General features: G+C 43.2%; 1 long non-coding RNA gene across 2 annotated transcripts in view; it reads left to right on the top strand.

Annotated features, from left to right (window-relative positions):
* The window catches only part of LOC109448648 (uncharacterized), a 122,815-nt gene that overhangs the window by 86,830 nt on the left and 15,119 nt on the right, over positions 1-20,866 (top strand). The window contains exons 3-4 of one of the 2 annotated variants that reach the window (XR_012495879.1): positions 17,144-17,327; positions 19,968-20,441. This is a non-coding gene — a long non-coding RNA (uncharacterized LOC109448648). Of the gene's footprint in view, positions 1-17,143; positions 17,328-19,967; positions 20,442-20,466; positions 20,560-20,866 lie in introns of both variants that reach the window. The other variant, XR_012495878.1, reaches the window with a different exon arrangement.

The raw sequence follows: 20,866 nt of genomic DNA, 5'->3' as shown, positions 1-20,866 counted from the left end.
CATCTACACAGACCTCGGGCCCCTGTGTGTGATTTCCCAGCTTTCAGCTGGTTGGCTACCTCTTTTCTGCCCCCAATTGCAAACAGACCTTAGTAATCAACACAGAGCTTCTCTGATAATCAAATTAGACAAGTGGGCCTCTGTCTTTATTTTCTTTTTAATCACTGGGCGTGATAGTAGTAATGTCGGCTCAAACAATCTGGTAGCGTGAACCTCTCTCCATGTTATTTATTTTTTCCAGATCTACTTCAGGTTCAGCTCGCAGCCAGAGAACGCAAACTATGTCCTCATCCAGACTGGATGTACAATCTTGATTGTGGATGATGTCAGCTGCTCAAGCCTGGCTGAAACTTGTAATTGGATGGTAGTATATCATGCAGGTTTTTTTTATTTTATTTATCCTTAACCCTAGCTGGTAATGAGTTTGTGCCCTGCAGCTAGAGTCTTCATCGCCCGTGACATTTTTCTCCTCCTTCAGGAGAGAGGTTTCAGCTGTTGCTCTGCTCTTTGCTAGTGTGTCGAGCAGCCTGGGCAGAAGAGAAAGGAGAGCTGCTGCCACCGCCTGTAATTCCTCAGGTGACCAGGGCCAAGTCACTTTTCTCAGTTGTGAAATAAGGGCCCTGATCTCCAACCCTCTCCACTGGGATGTAGAAGAACAACAAGCTGATGTCGCTGGAACCCTTAAAGCCACTTAGCATGAGGATGCTATATAGACAGTGAAGTGTCTGTAGAAATGGAGTGAAATTAACAAATGTGAACACTTGACAATGTGGTTGGACCTTTCTGTAGTCAGCACAGAGCTTTGGCTTCTGATGTGAAGGTACAACCAAGTTGTGCGGGGGAAGCTGGGGCCCTGAAAAGTCACATCTCCTCTGAAGCGGCTGGAAAAGGGGTACCAGAAGCCACGGTAGGATCTGGGTGTACTCAAAATTACACTTATGCTGCCGTGGTAGAGTGGGGAGTGCATTAGATTTGTAGGCCAAAAAAAATTTGGGTATTTGTGACTTCTTGTTGACTTTGGGCAAGTCATTGAACCTAAATCTCATTTTCTTATCTGTAAAATGGGGGTAACAATACTACCTCCCAGGGCCTTTTCCAGGATGTAAGGAAGAGGATGGGAAATCATAATAAAAACAGTGTTGTGTTGGGAACTTGGATCTCCAGAAACAAGAAAAAGTCCTAAGGTGTGGCATTTGCCAATTTCTATGGTGTAAATACACCAGGGACGATTTCAGGCTACTGGTGGTTTAACTACTGGCTGACAAGATTTCTGAATATTTACCAGGTGGCTCTTGTGAGCTTGCTTGCTCCAGCACACATAGGTACCACTCAGTAAGGGTCTTGTATGTATCAGGCTTTACATGTATTTCATTTCATCTTCATAGCTACTTCTTCAGGTAGTTATAATTAACCCCAGTTTACAGATGAAGAAAGTGAGGTTCTGAGATCTGAGATGGTTTGTATAGCGTCTCGTGGTAAGTGGCAGAAGCAGAATTTGAACCAAGGTTGAGGTAATTTTAGAAACTGTGTTCATTTCTCTATGCCAGTTGTGTAAGCGTGGCAGTACATTGGCTCATGCAGCATAAACTGAAAGATACTACAAACCTGAAGTGAATTATTCTCATATCTGAGATGTGATAGGATAGATTCTCACCTCTTGCATCTTCTAGGGTTTGCCCTGGGCCTTTCAGACTCATAAGGAATGTGGACCGCCCCCCTCCCCCCCAGTTTCTTTCTCCTGGCCAACAAACCGTCAGATGGAAGGAGGGCATCTGTTTCTACTTCTCTGCTGGGAACCCTCACACATTTCTGTCCAGGAAGTGTAGTATGAAAATCTCCCTGGGAGGCCATTAAAATTAATCCTGGGAGATGAGGCAAGCAGGATTTGGCCAAATTCCAGTATAAAGTGCTATTTCCCAAAGAGTAGAAAGAACATTTCTTCTGAGATGGTGCTCATCTTGAACGTTTAGCCTTGGCCCAACTAAGGTAGACCAGAACTCCGCAGAGAACGCTCTGTTCATTATCCCTGATAGGTTTTCTCTTTTGCTAGCCCAGTCCTTCATGCCCTCCTTTTGGATCCAGCTAGCTGCCTACATGCCTCAATTCTACAGTACTACTCACTAGATTATCATTGTTTATTTGCCTGCTGGACTGAGCTGCTCTCAGAGCATTACCACTGCCAGCCCCACATTTCTCTGAGCCAGAAGCTGTCCTCCAATACAGGAGCCACGCTTCTTCACAAGGTCTTTGACCACCAAGGGCAGTTTTACCCTCTGTCCTGGTAGCACCCAGATCCTGGCCCACCTTTTTCTCCAAGAGCGCCCGGCCTTCTTAACTTGCGAAGCTGACCAGAGGCGTAGAGACTTGCCAAGACTCCAACTCTTGGACTGAAATTCTACTGCTCGGTGTTCAGCAGTTGCCAACAGCAGAGTTTGCAGCCTGTAGGTGGCAACCAGCATAGATCGTAGGCAGTGGCGTGGTGTGGCCACCCGCCAGGGAAGCCGGTGCTGGGAGCAGAGGGGGACACATGGCAGAGGGGAATGCTCAACTTGGTTACTACAACTCACAGTGCTAGCCTGTGAGCTCAAAGTAGTCTGTACAAAACAGGCAGTGGGCTGGATTTGGCCCACAAACTGTAGTTTACTGGCCTCTGTTCTGGACAATCAACAAAACAATAAATCAGGCCCTGGTTGCTAGTGTTTGTCAATTTCTGTGGTGCAAATACTCCCACCATGGCTGATTTCAAGCTACCAACATGACATCACTGAAGGTTGGGTTGGGAAGAGAGGTGCACTAGCACACCATTAGATAATATTTCCACCATAAAGGTGCAATAGACATAACCTCAAGAGAATAGGTCATTGTAAAATGCTGTAGAATAGTTAGGAAGTGATTATTTTTGAGTACTTGTTACTTTTGTTTTTAATTTACTTGATTTATTTACTTGTAAGTTAATGCAATTTAATATTAAATAATGGCAGTTTGACAGCCAGCTTGCAGAATTCCTGAAAATACAGCTGTTGGCTTGGCTCTAGCACACCACTGCCCCTGGTCCATCGACTATGCCAGCCGTGTAGAAGGGACGAGACAAAACCACTCACAGTGTGAGATGTGAGAATTAGCTCTTGACATAGAAGTGTTAACCTCTTCCATTGCTCCCTCTGGAGACTTGATCCCTTAGTGGGAAGTCCCACTGTGTTCTTAGCCTAACAAAGATGAGTTGTTCCTTCTTGGGGGTGGAGTGAAGAGGGTTCTTGAGCACCCCCTAGTGGTTAGAGTGTGTGGCCGACATGAAATTCACATCCTGTGTTCATTTGTGCTCCTCTCCTAGAAGCGGTTGGTTGTGTGCCAGGTTCTCTATTGGGAGCATTCCATACATTATCTTGCCTAATCTTTGTAACAACCTTGCAGGTGAGCGTTATTGTTCAAATTTTACAGGTGATGAAACTGAGGCTCAGAAAGGTTAAGCAGCTAGCAGCCCAAGGTCACACAGCTAGGACGGATCAGAGTTAGCACTCAAATCTCAGGTCTGGCTTTCTGCCAACCTTTGTGCTGACTTTTGCTCCTCTTCCTTTAATTCCAGTCGCACAGCCATCTCAGAAACAGAGCAGAGACTGATGTGGCAGGCACCCTGGATGCTCCGGCCTTTGCTTTCATCTTCTGTTTCTCATGTAAATGGACAGTGGCTCTGGAGAACTCAGGCATGGGAAATAAAAGCCAGAGAAGATCATTTAGAAAAACAAAGGAAACCCTCACATTCTGGAGGTTCAGGAATAAACTGGATAAGTAGACAGATTCAGTATGACAAAGTAGGCCTTGCGGCCGGGGAGGCTGTGCTCTTATCACTGTGCTATCGTGCATAACTCTGCTCTATAATTTCCCAGTCAGGGTGGACCTGGGCTCACAACATGGTTCTACCATTGTATCCCCTCTCAAGGGTGACTTGGGAAATGTCCCTGAGACTTTGGCCCTGGCAGATGGGAAAGTTTTCCAGAACAGACTAAAGGGAGTGGTGGCGTATTAGTTTCCTACTGCTGCTATAACAAATCACCACAGGTATTTGGCTTAAGACAACACAGATTTATTGTATTAAAAGTTCTAGAGGTCAGAAGTCCAACACAGGACTTACTGGGCTAGCATCGAGGTGTCAGCAGGGCTGCCTTCCTTTCTGGAGATTTAAGAGGAACATTTATTTCCATGCCTTTTCCAGCTTCCAGAGAACTGGAACTTGGCTGATGGGTCTCTTTTTCAGTCTTCAAAGCCAGCAATGTTACATCTCTCTGACCCTTTTTCCATAGTCACACCTCCCTTTCTGACTCAGCTGGGAAAAGATCTCCATTTTCAAGGACTCACGTGATCAGATTGGGTATACCCAGATAATCTAGAATTATCTCCCCATTTCAAGGCTCATACCCTTAACCACATCTAAAAAATCTCTGTTGCCATGTAAGGATTTGGGGATAAGGGCATGGACATCTTTGGGGGCCGTATCTTTTCATATCACAGGAAGTAAAAGCAAATATCAGCTAGAGAGCACTGAAGGTCAAAACCAGTGAGGCTAACATTCACCCTCCAGTCAAAGAGACTACATGTGGGAGGCAAAATCAAGAAGTCTGTGCATTGGGCAGACCCAGGAGTGTAGCAAAGAGCAAGGACAGAGCCCTGTCCAGACAGAAAGGGCCCGGGAAACCTAGAGGACAGCCTGGGGATAGGGGACAGAGGGCCTGACACTCACCTTTGTTGGGTACTGACTGGCTTGGCCTTGTTTAAGACTCAGAGTCAGGGTAGACTGATTGTTTGGCCATTTCTGATCACCACCTCAGTCAGGTTAGGCTTCATCAACAAATCTCAAAGGATACACTACAGATACATCATGAGTTGGCAGGGGATTTGGGAGTGTTGGCGAGGGTGGGAGCTCTGCTCATCAGAATTCCTAGGGTACTCAGGCTGATGGAGCAGGACTAGCAGATATTGCCCATTGCAATGCCAAAGGGAAAGAGAGTTCTGGATGGTCTTTCACTGGTGATTAAATTCTCTGGCCTAGAAGTACCACATCGCACTTCTTCACGGAACTCATTGTCCAGAACTGGAATTAGTTAGAAGGACCCATCTAAGTACGTGGGAACCAGGAAGTGTAATCCTATCATTGACCCAGAAGGGACTTTGGGGGAGGACAGAAACATCTAGAGAACAGCACTAACGGTATCACATCTTGAACACATGGATCGTTATGTACAAATGTAGAAAAATGCCAAATTCCATTTGAGAGGAATTAATAACTGAGCTGGCTGTTGAAGGACAAAGTCCACCATGCCTTGGGGAGACTACATGAGAGGCCAAAAGAGGGGAGGAGGCTGGTGTGTTTGAGGGGTGGCAGGAAGTGCTGGTTGCTGGACAGTAGAGAACAGGAAGAGATGAGTGTGAACGACAACAGGGGCCAGCTGGTGCCTGATTTCTGTGCTACCCTAAGGAATTTGGACTTGACCCAGTAGACAATCAGAGGGAATGTTTAAGGGTTTTAAGCCTGGGTAAGACACGATCAAACCTGCACTGTAGAAAGATAGCTCTGACTGAAGAGTTGGGGGTAGATTAGCGGGGCCAATCCTGAAAGCAGAGAGACCAGGTAAAGAAGAAAGGTGATGAGAGCCCAACCAAGCAATGTGACAAGAGAATGAAGACACAAGACATCTCCTGGGAAGTATCAGATCCTGTCACAGAATATTACAAAAACAATAGGGCAAACTGGGTACCTCCTGCTTCCAGGGTCCTTTTTCTTTTCCCCTCTTGTCATGCCTTATCCTTTGATCCTATTTTTTCAAGACTCTTGTTTTGACCCCAACCCCAAAGACATGGGCAAAATCAGAATTGGAAGGTGTACTTTCCACATCTGTTCACCTTCACCAGCATCTCCCTCAAATACTTCATTCCTGGCCTCTGATGGCCCAGCTCTGTCCAGCTGACACTCCTTTCCACGTGGTGACACGGTCCAGCTGAGGAGAGACGTGGATCAGTATCCTCAGCAGGGCTTAAATGTCCTCGGGACACAGGAAGCACTTGGTCAACATTAGACTATTGTTTTTGTCATCATGGTATTTTTGTGCACTTGTCATGCTTTGACATTTTAGCACCTTGAGACTTGACTTGAATGCTTCGAGGGAAGAATTGCTTGTGGGGTGGAAAAAGACGTGGGACCTGGGTTGGAACTAGTTGACCTGCCATTTACTGGCTAAGTGACCTCATGCAGGAGCACCGACTTCTCTGAGCCACTATACGTCCTGCCTTACAGAGACTTTTGTGTGAATCAAAATGACGTGATGATGGAAGGTGCCATCAGGTGTGAGTCATTATTTTTATTACCTAGGAAGTGTGTGTGTGTGTGTGTGTGTGTGTGTGTGTGTGTGTGTGTTAAGGACTCTCCAGGCCTTTCTCCTGTTCTTAATAGGGTTGGTGCCCTCCTTCGGCTTGAACAGAGAGTTCCTTGTCCCTGAAAGCCACCAGGGCCTCGTCACGGGGCAGAGCCTGCAGCCAAGGGTGGCTTTTCTGCCAGGACCGGCCAGGCTCCTGCCACCAGATAACCCTGGTCCTCCCCTTCTCCTGCCCCAGTGCTTCCCACACAGCTGTGGCCTCATTATCCAGGGTGACTGTGAGCAGCTGAAAGGAGCTTAACCAGGGGTAGGCTTTCAAGTGTTCATAATAAAGCTTCAAAGTTCACACCTTCATTAAGATGTGAAGAGTCAGGTCCTCCCCCATTTCTCCCCGGGCTATTGTTCCCTTCCTATCTGGCTGCAGATTCGAAAGACAAGCAGGATTGGTTTTCTTTGTCCAAACTGCTCTCCTAACCAGAAAGGCTAGACCTGTTTGTTAAGAAGAGAAAGCTTCTCTCCTGCAGCCCCCTTCAGACCTGCTGTGAAGGTTTCACAGACGCCGGGGAATTGGGGCATTTCGCAGGGATAGAAGGGCTATCTCTGGGAAGCAGGACTGGACTTGCTCTGTGGGATCTCGAGGGACTGGACCTAGAACCAGTAGGTGGAAGCAAAGGGGAGGCAGGTTTTCAGAATACCAGAAGGAGAGCTGTCTCACACACAGAGATGTGCAAAGGTGGACCTTGGTGTTGGGGCAGTGATGCGCTCCAGGTAAGTGAGGAGTGCAAGAGCAGGGGGCCTGACTCTTGGCAGGGAAGCTGCATAATGCGCAAGCTTTGGCTGTGAAGTTAGACTGGCAGACCTTTCAGGCTGCTTCCAGCCGTGTCATGCTGGGACCTTCTGACTTCATGACCTCTGCTTCTGCATATTCGGCCACCTCCCAGCTTTTTCCTTTAAACTCTCCTAGTTCTCCAGACTCCCAACTGTGGGTGTCTTCATGGATGCATATTTGGCCCCCTTTTGTGTTTTTCTTTTAGTCGTTTGAGAGCAAAGCTATCAAGGACATCTTGGAGCCTCTTTTGTTACCAGCAACGTGTTTACTTCCTTTGGCTACACACGCAAGTTACAAGGGATCTGTTTCCTCTTCACTGCCTCTTCTCTAGGACAGGGCAGAGCCCCGAGAAGTCCCATGCACCCCTTAAAGCTGGGACAGTTGTGAATGGCTTCTTCTAGGTTGGAGACAGCCTCTCAAAAGAGCCTTCTCTCCTCCCTCCTAGGAAAGAATATGGAGGGGGTTTTCTGTAAAGGCAGACGCCCTTCAGATTGTCCTCTTGGTTTCATGACGAGATATAAAGCAGGAGGCTGGTTTTTCGGTGAGACAACAGTTGAGTTGGAGTAGTGAAAGCGCTGAGCTGGGGGTGGGGCTGGGGTTCTGGGAGTGGGGGCTCTTTGAAATAGAATAGCCAGGAGAGACCTCCCTGGGGAGATGCTGTTTGAACAATGACCTGACTCAAAGAAGGGAGTGAGTCACACAGGACAGCAGAAGCCTTGGAGAGGAAACAAGCATGGTGTGGTCTGGGAGCAGCCAGAGGCCACTGGACAGTAGGAGGCAGGTCACGGGGGTGGGGGTGGGGTGTGTGTGTGGGGGGAACCTCCCAGGGCACGGCAGGGACTTTGGGGTTTTTTGTACACACAATGAGAAGCCATCAGAGGGTTTTGAGGGAAGGATGACGTGATCTGGCTACATTTTGAAAAGGATCATTCTGGCTGCTTTGAGAGAAGAGAGACTGTAGGAAGGCAGGAATGTAAGGCCCAAGACCAACTGCACAGCTCTTGCATTGCCCAAGAGAGCAATGATGCCAGTTTGGACTATGATGATAGTGGTGAGGGTGGTGAGAAACACTTGGAGTCATGGTGTATTTAGAAAGTAGAGCTGATAGGATTTTTTTTGCTTTGGATGTGGGTTGTGAGGGAAAGCGCTGAAGATGATATACTTGACAAGCTCCAGGCAAATGTGCATTTCCACAATCAGAAAACTGTTACTAATGGGCCCTCATGGAATGCTTTGCAATTTTCTATGAGGTTTAATGTCTGTTTTCTGATTTGATCCTCACATCTACCCTCTAGAGTAAGAACTGTCATCATTGACAGAGAAATAAACTGAAGCTCAGAATGCCTTGTCAAAGGTCACAAAGCTGCTTTAGAGGACCCATGTTTTGGTTTTTCTAAATAATTTTTTTATTTTTCAATTACAGTTGACATACAATATTATATTAGTTTCAGGTGTACAGCATAGTGATTAGACATTTATATAACTTATGAAACAATCACCTTGATAAGTCTAGTACCCATCTGATAGCATACATAGTTATTAAAATATTATTGACTATATTCCTTACGCTGTGCTTTACATCCCCATGACTGGTTTGTAAATACAATTTTTACTTCTTAATCCTTTTCCCCTTTTCAGCCATCCTCCCAACAAGCCCCAAGTTTTTTAGATTCCACATATAAGTGAAATCATATGGTATTTGTCTTTCTCTGTCTGACTTATTTCACTCAGCATCACACCCTCTATTATGTTGTCCATTCAGGTTGTTGCAGATGGCAAGATTTCATTCTTTTTTATGGCTGAGTAATATTCCATTGTACTCATGTATATGCACTACTTTGTCCTTTTCCATTCATCTATTAATAAACACTTGGGTTGCTTCCATATCCTGGCAATTGTAAATAATACTGCAATGAACATATGAATACATGTCTTGGGTTTCTTCAGATAAATACCCAAAAGTGGAATTACAGGGTCCTTCTTTGTCTCTTGTTATAGCCTTTGTTTTAAAGTCTGTTTTGCCTGTTATAAGTATTGTTACTCCAGCTTTTTTTTCCTGTCTTATGAAATATCTTTTTTCATCCCTTTACTTTCAATCTTTGTGTCTTTTGATCTGAAGTGAGTCTCTTATAAATAGCATATGTAAAGGTCTTGTTTTCTTATCCATTCAGCCACTCTATGTCTTTTGATTGAAGCATTTAATCCATTTATATTTAAAGTAAGTGTTGATAGACAGGTAGTTAATGCCATTTTATTATTCATATTTTTCATCTTTTTTTCTTCTTCTTCTTCTTAAAGAAGTCCTTTTAACATTTCTTGTAATAATGGTTTGGTGGTGATGAACTCCTTTAGCTTTTTCTTGTCTGGGAAGCTCTTGATCTGTCCTTTGATTCTAAATGATAGTTTTATTGAGTAGAGTAATTTTGGTTCTAGGTCCTTGCTTTTCATCACTTTGAATATTTTGTGCCACTCCCTCCTGGCCTGCAAAATTTCTATCGAGAGATCAGCTGACAGTCTTATAGGAACTCCCTTGTAGGTAACTAACTGCTTTTCTCTTGCTGCTTTTAAGATTCTCTCTTTGTCTTTAACCTTTGCCGTTTTAATTGTGATTTGCCTTGGTGTGGGCCTCTTTGGGTTCATTCACGTTTGAGACGCTCTGCACTTCCTGGTCTTATATGTCTATTTCTTTCACCAGGTTAAAGAAGTTTACCAAGTTTTTTCTTCAAATAGGTTTTCAATTCCTTGCTCTCTCTCTCACTTCTGGTACCTCTATGATGTAAATGTTGTAGGCTTGATGTTTTCCCAAAGGCCCCTTAAACTATCCTCATTTTTTTGGATTCTTTTTTCTTTTTGCTGTTTTGATTGTGTGTTTTCTGATACCCTGTTTTCCAAATCACTGATTTGGTCCTCTGCTTCATCTAGTCTACTGTTGATTCCCTTTAATATATTCTTCATTTCAGTTATTGTATTCTTCATTTCTGACTGGTTCATTATTGTGTTTTCTATCTCCATTTTTATGTTTCCTATCTCTTTGTGGCAGTTCTTACTGAGATCATTGAGCATCCTTATAACCAGTGTTTTGAACTCTGCCTCTGGTAGATTGCTTGTCTCCATTATGTTTAGTTCTTTTTCTGGAGGTTTGTTCTTTTCTTTCATCTGGGACATGTTTCTTTGTCTCCTCATTTTGGCTGCCTCCCTGTGTTTGTTTCTATGTATTAGGTAGACCTGCTATGTCTCCTGGTCTTGGTAGAATGGCCTTATGTAGTAGGTATCCTATGCGGCTCAGTGGTGCATCCTTCCTGGTCATCAGAGCCAGATATTTCATGTGTGTCCCCTGTGTGGGTTGTGTGTGCCCTTCTGTTGTAGTTGAGCCTTGGCTTTTGCTTGCATGTCAGTGGGAGGGACTGACTCTCAGGCTGATTTGTTCTGAGAACTGGCTATGACTACAGTGGAGGAGCTGTTGTGCAGGGGCATACCCTGTGGAGCATCATGTGCTTTAGCAGGGCTCTGGTGCCTGCCGAGTCTCCCCTTTGGGTGTGTCATTTGTGGAAGTGGTTGGGTGGTGCTGTGGTGTAGTGTGAAGCTGGCCATCAGGTGTGTTATTTCTTGGGCCTCTTGGGAGGGGCTCTGATGCAGGCCAAGGTTAGCTGCTGCCTATGCCCTGCCTGGGGCCATTTGGTATGAGCTACAAAGTGATCTGCAGGTGGTTGCCACTTGTACTGGGCTTGGAGGTGCCTGGGAGAGGTTAAGCTGTGAACTAAGGCCAGCTGCCACTAGTGCCATGCTTGGGGCTGCTTAGCAAGTTAGGGAGCACACTGAAACCAGATGCTGCTTCTTTGGAATTTGTGAACCCTTGAGACATTTTAGGAAAAAACACAGCATGAGCCAAGCAAGATAGGCCATTTGTGTGGAAAAGCCACTGGAAATGGCTTGAATGGTTCCACAAGTTGGGTGGGGCAGAGTCTCAGGGAATCACCAGCGTGGGACAAATGGTGTTAGCTAGGTTGATGGAGACTCAGATATGTTGCCTGCCTGTGTATTCAGGCTGGGTTTGAGGAGGCCTCAGTGAAGGAACAAGTGGCTTTTGTGAGCACTTCCGTCTGGGAGAAAGCTGCCCCTCCAGCCCTCACTGTGAAGCCAGACAACTCAGTTCCTGCCTGTATGTCCCTGGTGCCTTTTGAGCTGCTGCTCCAGCACTAGAGCTCAGAGTGAGTGAGTCTGTCAGCAGGTAAGTCCATGTGTGGTGCCCTTTAAGAGGTACACCTGGGACTCCAGCAGTCCTCCATCTCCCTCAGCCACAGTCTCCTCTGGTTTTCACAGCTAGAAGTTATGGGGATTTCTCTTTCCTACACTCTGAGCTGGGTAGCCTGGTGTGGGGTTGGGACCAGCCAAGATATCCCTTTTGATTTTTACCTGCCACATGTGGATGTGGAACCAGTCCATTTCACATCTCCACCCCTCCTACCAGTCTCAACGGGGCTTCTTCTATATATCCTTAGTTATAGGACTTCTGTTCAGCTAGGCTTCAGGTAATTCTCAATGATGGTTGTTCTATAGTTTGGTTGTAATTTTGAGGTAGTTGTGGGAGGAGGCAAGCAAAACATCTTCCTACTCATATGTTGACCAGAAGCCCCAAAATAAAAAAAATATATATATTAAAAAAAAGAATTAATAAAAAGATAATGTGAGCTGCTATAACAAATCCCAAATGCATAATACTTTAAACATGATAGAATACCCACAATGGTTGTTCTTGTTTGGTGTGCAACTGTCCTTCAAGGGTAAAGATTTAGGGACCAGGCTCCTTCCATTTTGTGCATCTACTGTCTTCTAGTCATGGCTTCCAAAATTGGCTGGGAGGTTTTGATAGGCCTAGAGCAATATATATCACTGCTCCTGACTTTCCATTAGCTGGAACTCAGTCATGGGTCCACCCAACTGTTAAGCAGGCTGAAAATGATAATTAGAATGTGTAGCTAGGAAGAAGAGAAAACAGGGAACAAGTGAGACAGACACTGCCATACCACTGGTGAACCATTGTTCCCGATCTCTCAGCCCACAGATCCAAATGGAGTTTCCTGCTTCTTACCCTCCATCCGCCTTACCTAAGATCCAGGATGATTCAACTTGGATGATAGTAATAATAAGTGAAATCAGCTTATTTCATTTCCTACACATAATAATTGGTTTAGGTATTGACACATAACTAACCCACATTGATTAATGAGACTCAATCCTAGGGTTTCATTGGAACTTTGGCAAAGAGACCCTCTCTTTCCACTAGGGCTGCTGAAGTGTAAAGATATGAACCGGGGCAACCACCTTGCAGTGAGCAACCATTTTGTCAGCATGATGGGAAAACCTGATTGAGAATGAAGCTAACAAATAAAAAACAGAGCAAAGAGCTAGAGATCCCTTTCAATGGTACCCTTTGAGTATCTGTATTCCATATTCAGTCCTGTTATTCTTGAACTCAATTTGATTTGAGTTTCTGTCACATAAGCTAGAGGCCTAATATAGGCCCATTTGCAAAACTCTGGGACACCCTCTTACCCCTTCCCTCTATCCTCAGTGACATGAGCACCCCCACTCTGCTCTCCATTAGAGCACTTGCTCTGTTGGTGAGTAAGTGGCCCTCTGAAATGGTACTGCCTTTGAGTAATTCCATCTCCATATGAATAGCTGCTTATTTTCTTACTTGCTTTTTTTTTCTTTTTTAAGCACAGGAAATGTTTTGAATCAAATGCAACATTTGTTGTCTTCTAAAGAGGTCAGAATTATTTAGAATCACATTGATATTTTTTTATACCCTATAGAAATAATAGCAGAAAAACACTTTTAAAAGGATGTAAACTCAGTATAGGGTCTCATATTGGTCCCCCAGATGAATAGACCAATTTTGCATTCCGTAAGGAAAAATGCTTCTAGAAATCAATTACTTATAGGTTTTTTAAAAGTCAGAGTATGGCATCTATTCACAAAGTTTCACTGGTATAGAACGATAGCAAAAATCTGGTAGAGCTAGTGGGTATGTGACATCACACACACACACGCACACTTTAAGAAATTGAAAGACAGTTGCATCACTATTAGAGAAGTTCAAAGAAAATGTGTTGGAGCTTCTGAGGAATCTTGGAGCCATTGGGAATTTTGTTAGAGAGGTGGCAGGAGCTAGAAGACTGCTCAGTTTAGATTACCACTGCAGAAGAGGGTTGTAGAGAACCCAGAGAGAATTGGGAGGCCAGCCCCTCTTTCTCTTTCATAGCAGGCTCCAGCCACATTGTTCCATGAGCTGTTCCTCACACATTCCATTCTCTCAAACTTCCTTAAACGTGCACCTAGAAGGTACTTCCCACACTTCTTCACTTAGAAAATATTATTTGAGATGCCTCAAATGTTACCATTTCTGAAAGCATTCTAAGGAAGAGTCACCCTCTCTTCTGTGTTCCACGGTGATTTGCACATGCCTCCATGTTGGAATTTTTCACTTTATACGTTTTTGTGAATGGCTTCTGTGTTCATATCCCTGGATTAACTGTGAGCTTTTTGAAAGCAGACTGTGGCTCAGCCATCTTTGTAGTTCGTATAATTTTAGGCTTAGTCTCTGCATATAATGGGTGTGTAAAAAATGTCAAATGGAAAACTATATCACAAATCTGATAAAATTACACACCAAGCTCTATGGGGGAAAGAACAAAGTTTGCTCAGCTCCGAGAAGACCGATAACAGAGTTGACAATTCAGAGATGGTACCAAAGGGTCATGCTGGACAGGCCAAATAAAACTTTGGTCTGTGACTGAATTATTTTTTCAGAGTCACATGGGGAACAACTGAGAAAATTTGGATGAGTGCTTTGAAATGAAATGACCTGATTTTCCCACTTGCTCCTTGTAGAGTGGTCATTATCTAGTTAATACTAGGGTGGCTGGTCTGCCTGGCAGAGCTCGAGTTTGCACCTGTTGTCCCTGCTAACTATTTATAGTGCCCCACTTGTCTCAAAAGTGTCCCAACGTAGATGTAAGTTCTTTGGCCACCCTATTAATGGAGAACTTTGTTGGCCTGACATGTCAAAATAGAAGTGGACTAAGAGACAATTTCTTTTAAGTTGGAGAGGGCCTTGACTCTCATTATTCTCCTTGTCTTCACAGTAAGGAAGGAGAAATTTCACTCCTGGTTCCCATGTGTTGCTTTCTGCATGGGAAGAGGGGAATTTACTCTCTTTCTCAATTAATTTGAGGCCAAAGCAAAGTTGGTGTTATCTATTACCATTTTAGTGTTTACAACAGCTCTGCAATAGATCTTAAGTATTTTACAGGTAAAAAGGCTGGCATCCAGAGAAGGTAAGTGAATTACTCAAGGGCACACAGCAAATGAGAGTCAGTACCAATGTTACCCTCATTTTGTGTGACTCCATCTCATGCCCTGTCCACTTTGCAACATTGCTTACAATTGAGAAATTGTTTTCACAACCAAGTTTCCTTATTTTTTATCTAATTTTCCCCTTTCTGAATTATTAAGTAATGATATAATTCCTGCCTTACCAAAGAAGACCCTGCTTGACATCCGTTTGTTGTAAAAGATGATCCTGGTCTGTGAAATTCAGTCTGTAGATTGTGTTGTTTCTGATATGAAATAAGAATTAGGTTTTTATGAACAAGTATCTCTGTTGTAATGAATTTTAGCAATGAACTTTTGATTTAGGAACCATTAACATGTAATTAGGTATGTTTAACTGGAAAGCATTTAATTATTTACAATAGGGGCTGGGAAGGGATTCGGGAGTGGGGACATGAGTTAGACAGCAGATCTAATAAGCTTTGCCTTGTGGTTGTTTCATCTCTGAGGATCACAGTGTTGCTTGCAATAGCAAAAGTTTGGAAACCACCTATAGACCAAGATATATCCAGATGATGGAATACTATGCAGCCATTGTAGTGACTGGTTATAGATACTTCTTGATGTGGAAAGATAGATCCAAAACATAGTTAAGGGCAGAAAACAATTTACAAAGCAATATACATTAGGATACTTCAAAAAATAATGCACACCTAGAAAAATGTCTAGAAAGATATCTAAGTATCTTTGCTGTCAAAATTATGATTGGTTTTCTCCCGCCCCACCCCCCTTTTTGGATTTATTTGGATTTTTCTAAGTTTTCTCATTAACATAAATTATATGTACAATTTTAGTTAATAATTATTAAATATACCAGGGAGAAGAAAATTCCGATTTCTCTCTCATCACTACCAAAAGGCTCTGTGTTATTCAGCATCATAAAAGAAGGAAATGCTGCCATATTCGAAACACAGATGACCCTCGCAGACATTATGCGAAGGGAAATGAACTAGTCATAGGAAGAAGAATCCTTGTTCACAGAAAGATGATACCACTTGTATGAGGTATGTGAAATAGTCAAACGGGTAGAAGCAGAAAGTAGGATGGTGGTTGCTAAGCGCTGGGGAGGGGAGGAGAGGAGGGTTGCTATTCAATGAGCGTAAAGTTTCCGTCACTCAAGATGATCAAGTTCTAGCGATCTGCTGAGCAATACTGGCCTTAGAGTTCACATTACTGTGTCGTGCACCGGAAAGTTTGTTAAGAGGGCCGACCTCATGTTAAGTGTTCTTAATCACAATTAAAAAATAATAACTATAAAAAATAAAGGCCGTGTGTCCCACAGGACAACTTCCCACAGCCGAGCCCTCCACTATTATCTACAGGGACTTGCCCTCGCCTCCTGTCTGAGGTGATGAGACTCCTACCACTCAATTACAAAATGCCTGCAACATGCTAGGAACCATGCAATAGGTTTTGTCCTATGGGATTTCTTTAAACCTCCTACAAACCCTGTAAAGCAGAAATTAGCATTCCCATTTTGCAGGTGAGGAGCTGCTGTCGAAGGTCCTGAGATTCACAATGGCACCTCTATTTTAAAAGAGGTTCTGCTCTTTAGAAGAACAGCTTGCTTGATGCTGAGCCCAGAGCTCTTTAGGAGAAGAGCAACTAGGAATGGAAATAAAGTGTAAGCATAAATAGAAGCCTGGGAGAGGAAAGCAAGCTGACAAAAAAATGTCACCTTTCCCCTGAGGTTGGGGCTATCGTCCCATTGTGATCTGAGGCCATTTATACAGTTACCGCCTGGAGAAAGCATTTATTGGAAAAATAATCTATTGCTCCTTAAATCAATGGCTGCTTTGGGCAGCTTATTAGCTACTATTCACCAAGTACTTTACCAAGTGCTTCATCAAGTGCTTCCCATGTACCAGGCCCCACACTGAGTACTTTGCAGACACCATCTCATTTAATCCTCATAACCACCCTATGTGGTAGTTACTTTTATCCTCATTTTTACTAATTGGGGAAATTGAAGCTTGCAGAGGTGAAGTATTTTGGTCAAGGTCACACAGCTTATGAGTGGCAGAGCTCCAAAAATCCATGTCTTAACCCAGTGCTGCTTTGCCACAGAATTAAAAGGGAAAAGAAATTGAAGGAGAGGTCAAAGGGCGAACCTGAAGACCTGGAGATCTGGTGAGAACCTTGGACCAGCTAGAACTTTGTGCCCTTCCCAATACTTCTTGTTCATCTATGGCCAGATCCTTTAGATTCCTTAGTGGGAAGGTAATGGGATATGCTATGGTACGGCAGAATAGAAAAATCACAGGTTTTGGATCTATACCAATTGGTTCAAATTCCATCAGTGTCACTTACAAACTATATGAACTTCAGCAGGCTACATAACATTTCCTACCTTTGTGTTTATTGTAGACTCATTGGAATGGCTCAATAAGGAAAATAGGTGTGAAGATACCTGACACAGGCTTTGGCAAATATATGCAACAGGCTATGCTAGACTATCTGAGCTAACAAATCCCCAATTATTTTTCATAATTAAAACCCGTTTCTCCCTCACATGAAGTCCCATTCTGATCAGGCAATTCTCTTCATCTTGCAGCTCTGTCATTTGTTATCTCCAAGTTGAGACCTGGCTCCAAGCTGCCTTGGCTTAGAAGTGGGGCACGACACTTTTGTTTACCATCCATTGGCCAGAACTAGACATGCAAGCCCAAGCAATCACAGGAAGGATGGCAGGGAGAGGGGAGAATGTGAATATTCAGTGCAGAGGGTTGTACCATGAGGTGAGTCTTTCCTTCTCTCTTACTTCCAAATGTGTTTTTGAGAACTGAAATTCACACACGAGTCTAGAGCTATTAGTCAGGAAGCTCGGTGGTTTTTAGATAAGTAAATTCAATATCTTTCATAGTTTTTTTTCTACTTGTACATGAGGAAAAATATAAGTTAATTATTCTCACCATTTGACACATAATGTTATGGAGAAATTTTGGAATTAAATCAATAACAATACCACATTGGAGAAACTAATTAAGAGGATTGAATGTCTCTTGGGAAAAAAAGTATCTTAATCTAGTGTGTATACATAGATTTTATTTTTGTATTGTATCACAGATAATTAGAACTAAAATTACCTTAGCGATTGTTTGCATCTGCATTCTTATCTGACCGTGTTCCACAAGGATTGGCAGCAGTACCTTAGAAATTACAGAATACTGCAACAATTGGCTCTTCCTGCTTCTTGTCTCCCACCACCAATCATTCTCCACCCTGGCACTCAAGAGATCTTTTTAAAAGTAAAGCTGACCAAGCCACATCAACTTAAAAGAAATCAAACATTTTCTTTTTCTTTTTTCTCTCTCTCTCTCTCTCTCTGTATATATATAGCCAAAAATATATACACATTTTAAGAGATGTTATCTATGTTCAAGCAGTAGTTCTCTATAATCGGAAGTGTCTGGACACTGATGGTAACCACTTTGAGTACCTCTTGTCATTGCAGAAGTCAAACATGACTTGTATTCATCTTTTGTTATCAGTATATATTAAGTATTACAATTAATACAGTTTTTTCCTCTCTTAAAATGTGTACACATTTTTTGGCACCATGTATTATATATATATATATATATATATATATATATATATATATATATATATAATTTAAATTTATTGGGGTGACAATGATTAGTAAAATTACATAGGTTTCAAGTGTACATTTCTATAATACATCATCTATATATCACATTGTGTGCTCACCACCTAGAGTCAGCTCTCCTTTCATCACCATACATTTGACCCCCCTCTACACACTTTAGAGGAAAATCTTTATCCTGGCAGAACAGTCTGCTAAGACCTACCTTTCCAGGCTATGATAGCTGTACTTTGGGTCAATCTGGCTAAGCTGGAACTATGCTTCCCAGAATCCGCTTCTCTGTATAATTCTGGGTTGACCACAGATAAATTTGCTGCAAGAGAGATTATGGTGGTACTCCTGATATCAGAAAATTTCTAATGAAAAGCTCTAAAATGGAAGATCAAGAACATGTTAGATGTCCACTGCTAACATGTATAAAGTGTGTCCTATATGCCAGACACTGGTCCCAAATTCTTATACATATTACCTTATTTATTCCCGGCAATGATTCACTGAGTTAGGTCCTATTGTTATTCCGATTTTACAGATGTAGAAACTGAGATTAAGCCCCTTGCCAAGATTGCCCAGTCAAGATCTAGACTCTGATTGTGTGACTCCATAGCCCATACTTTATTTTTATTATAATTATATGCTACAGAAGCTTCAACAGAGCTTCTGAGAGAGTTTAATTCTCTATGAAAGTGACAAAAAGATGTGACTTCTTTTCGTATAGCTATGATAACCGGAATTTTCAGCTATCTTTTTATGAGCCTGAGGATAATGCTGAACCCCTCAGAAGACAGAGCTGATAGAAACTCAAAAAAATATATTGATATTCCATTGGTGCTTGTGTATGTGGGCAACTAATATTTATCTGGCACTCTTAACTAGAGTTTTCCCTGTTATCAAAAGGTCCCACTGGGTTTGCCATGTGATGGTCAGGATGGGAGAGGTTTTGCAGAGGTAACAAATGACCCCTAGGTCTCTTAAAGCAGAAGAAGTTCGTTTCTTGCTCATACTAGATGGCCATTGTGAATTGGCTGTGTTCCACACAGTCTTCATTCTGGGGGCCAGGATGGTCTGGAGCATTGCTGATCACTGTAATTGAGGGAAAGAGCAAGACAGAGTATACACTGGTTCTTAAAGACTTGTCAGAAAGTGGTATGTCACTTCTGATCGCATCTCATAGGCTAAAGCAAGACACATGCCCATGTATGAATCCACAGGGTGAGGAAATACAATCTTCTCCTTGGGGAGGGCCACTAATTTTGGTGAGCAGTCAATCAGTTTACTATGAGCCATTGATCCCTTAGCCACAGAGTGGATAGGCAGAGGCTGGGAGGTCAGAACCCTCTAAAGGTCATCATTGACACAAGTAATCTTTCATATTTACACCGGCATGCTGCACAAATATTATCTTTTTTGTACCATGAAGTAAAAACAGTTGGGAATCTTGATTTGATTGTTTCTATTCTCACAAGAATTAGGGCCCTTGGGTACTATCAGTTCGAGCCCAGTCAGTAATACAAAGGCAGGACTGAAATTTGGAATTTTAGTCTTCATACCCCAGATTGTGTTGGCTCTAATAAGGCACACTCTGAGTAGGTCAGCAGAATCTGTGACCTGAGGAGCCAGAGCCCCAGCCCTTCAGCCCCATCAGCATCCGTATACTTCTCTTAGCTTGAACTGGCCCATTGGCAGGGTTAGCCGTGACCACACAGGCTAAGTGATAACCAGGAAGTGTTGAGCACATATATGCTACAGACTGTAGTTTTTTCTTCTTATTAAGGCTCTGGAGACAAGAACATGACAACATTTTGGCAGCTGGGACTGTAGCCATGTGTGAGGAGAAAGTGATTTGCATGAGCAATGCAAAACCACCTGGTTTATTGCAACTGATTCTGAACAAGTTAAATGAATCAAATTCCCAGTTGGATACCAGAAGCAGCTAACTTACACACACACACACACACACACACACACACACACACACACAGCCCCTGTGGGGAGAAAAAAAAAAGAAAAAGAAAACCCAACACTTATGTTCCATACAAATAAACTACTAAAAAACCCTCTTGCCCTCTTGCTTTCACCCCCAGGCCTCGATTTTCCTGGTGAGCTTGTGTGACAACTCTTACCCTGGAACCTTTATGGCTGGGCTTTCACTCCCCAATCCCATCCCTCCATGGACACTCTCCAGAAGGATGTGCAAAATTTCTGGTCCAGTCTTCTCCTGTTACTCTTCACCATGTAGATGAAGTAGGTAAGGGTCTCTTTGTCATTCACAGGTATGTTCCTGAAGTATCAGCTAACAGTTTCTGCTAACTGGCCCCTGTTGAAGCCTGATCTGGTCTGCAACTTGTAGTGTTGTTTACAAAAAGGTAAAGACGTAAACTTCTACCTTGTCTAAACCATGGTATTGGTGGGGGGGGCAGGGGAGGGTGTCTCTTGATTGCCCCAGCTTAGCTGGCCCTCACCTACTACAGGGGGCCAGCACCATCATGTGGGGTCTTGGAGACCATGGCTTGGGGTTGGCCCTTTAGTCTAACAGCAGTGGGAGAATCATTGGCAGGTTTGAAGCAGCGAAGCAAAATGATCTCATTTATTCTTTAAAAAGTTCCCTCTGGTTATTCCGTGAGTCTGTGTTCTCTAAGTCTCAGGTTTCTAATTTGTAAAACAGGAGTCTGA

This window comes from Rhinolophus sinicus, linkage group LG04 (genome assembly GCF_036562045.2).
Source record: "Rhinolophus sinicus isolate RSC01 linkage group LG04, ASM3656204v1, whole genome shotgun sequence".
Classification (NCBI taxonomy): Eukaryota; Metazoa; Chordata; class Mammalia; order Chiroptera; family Rhinolophidae; genus Rhinolophus; species Rhinolophus sinicus.
Note: the sequence above shows the minus strand (reverse complement) of the source record. Positions and strands in the feature narration are given on the sequence as shown.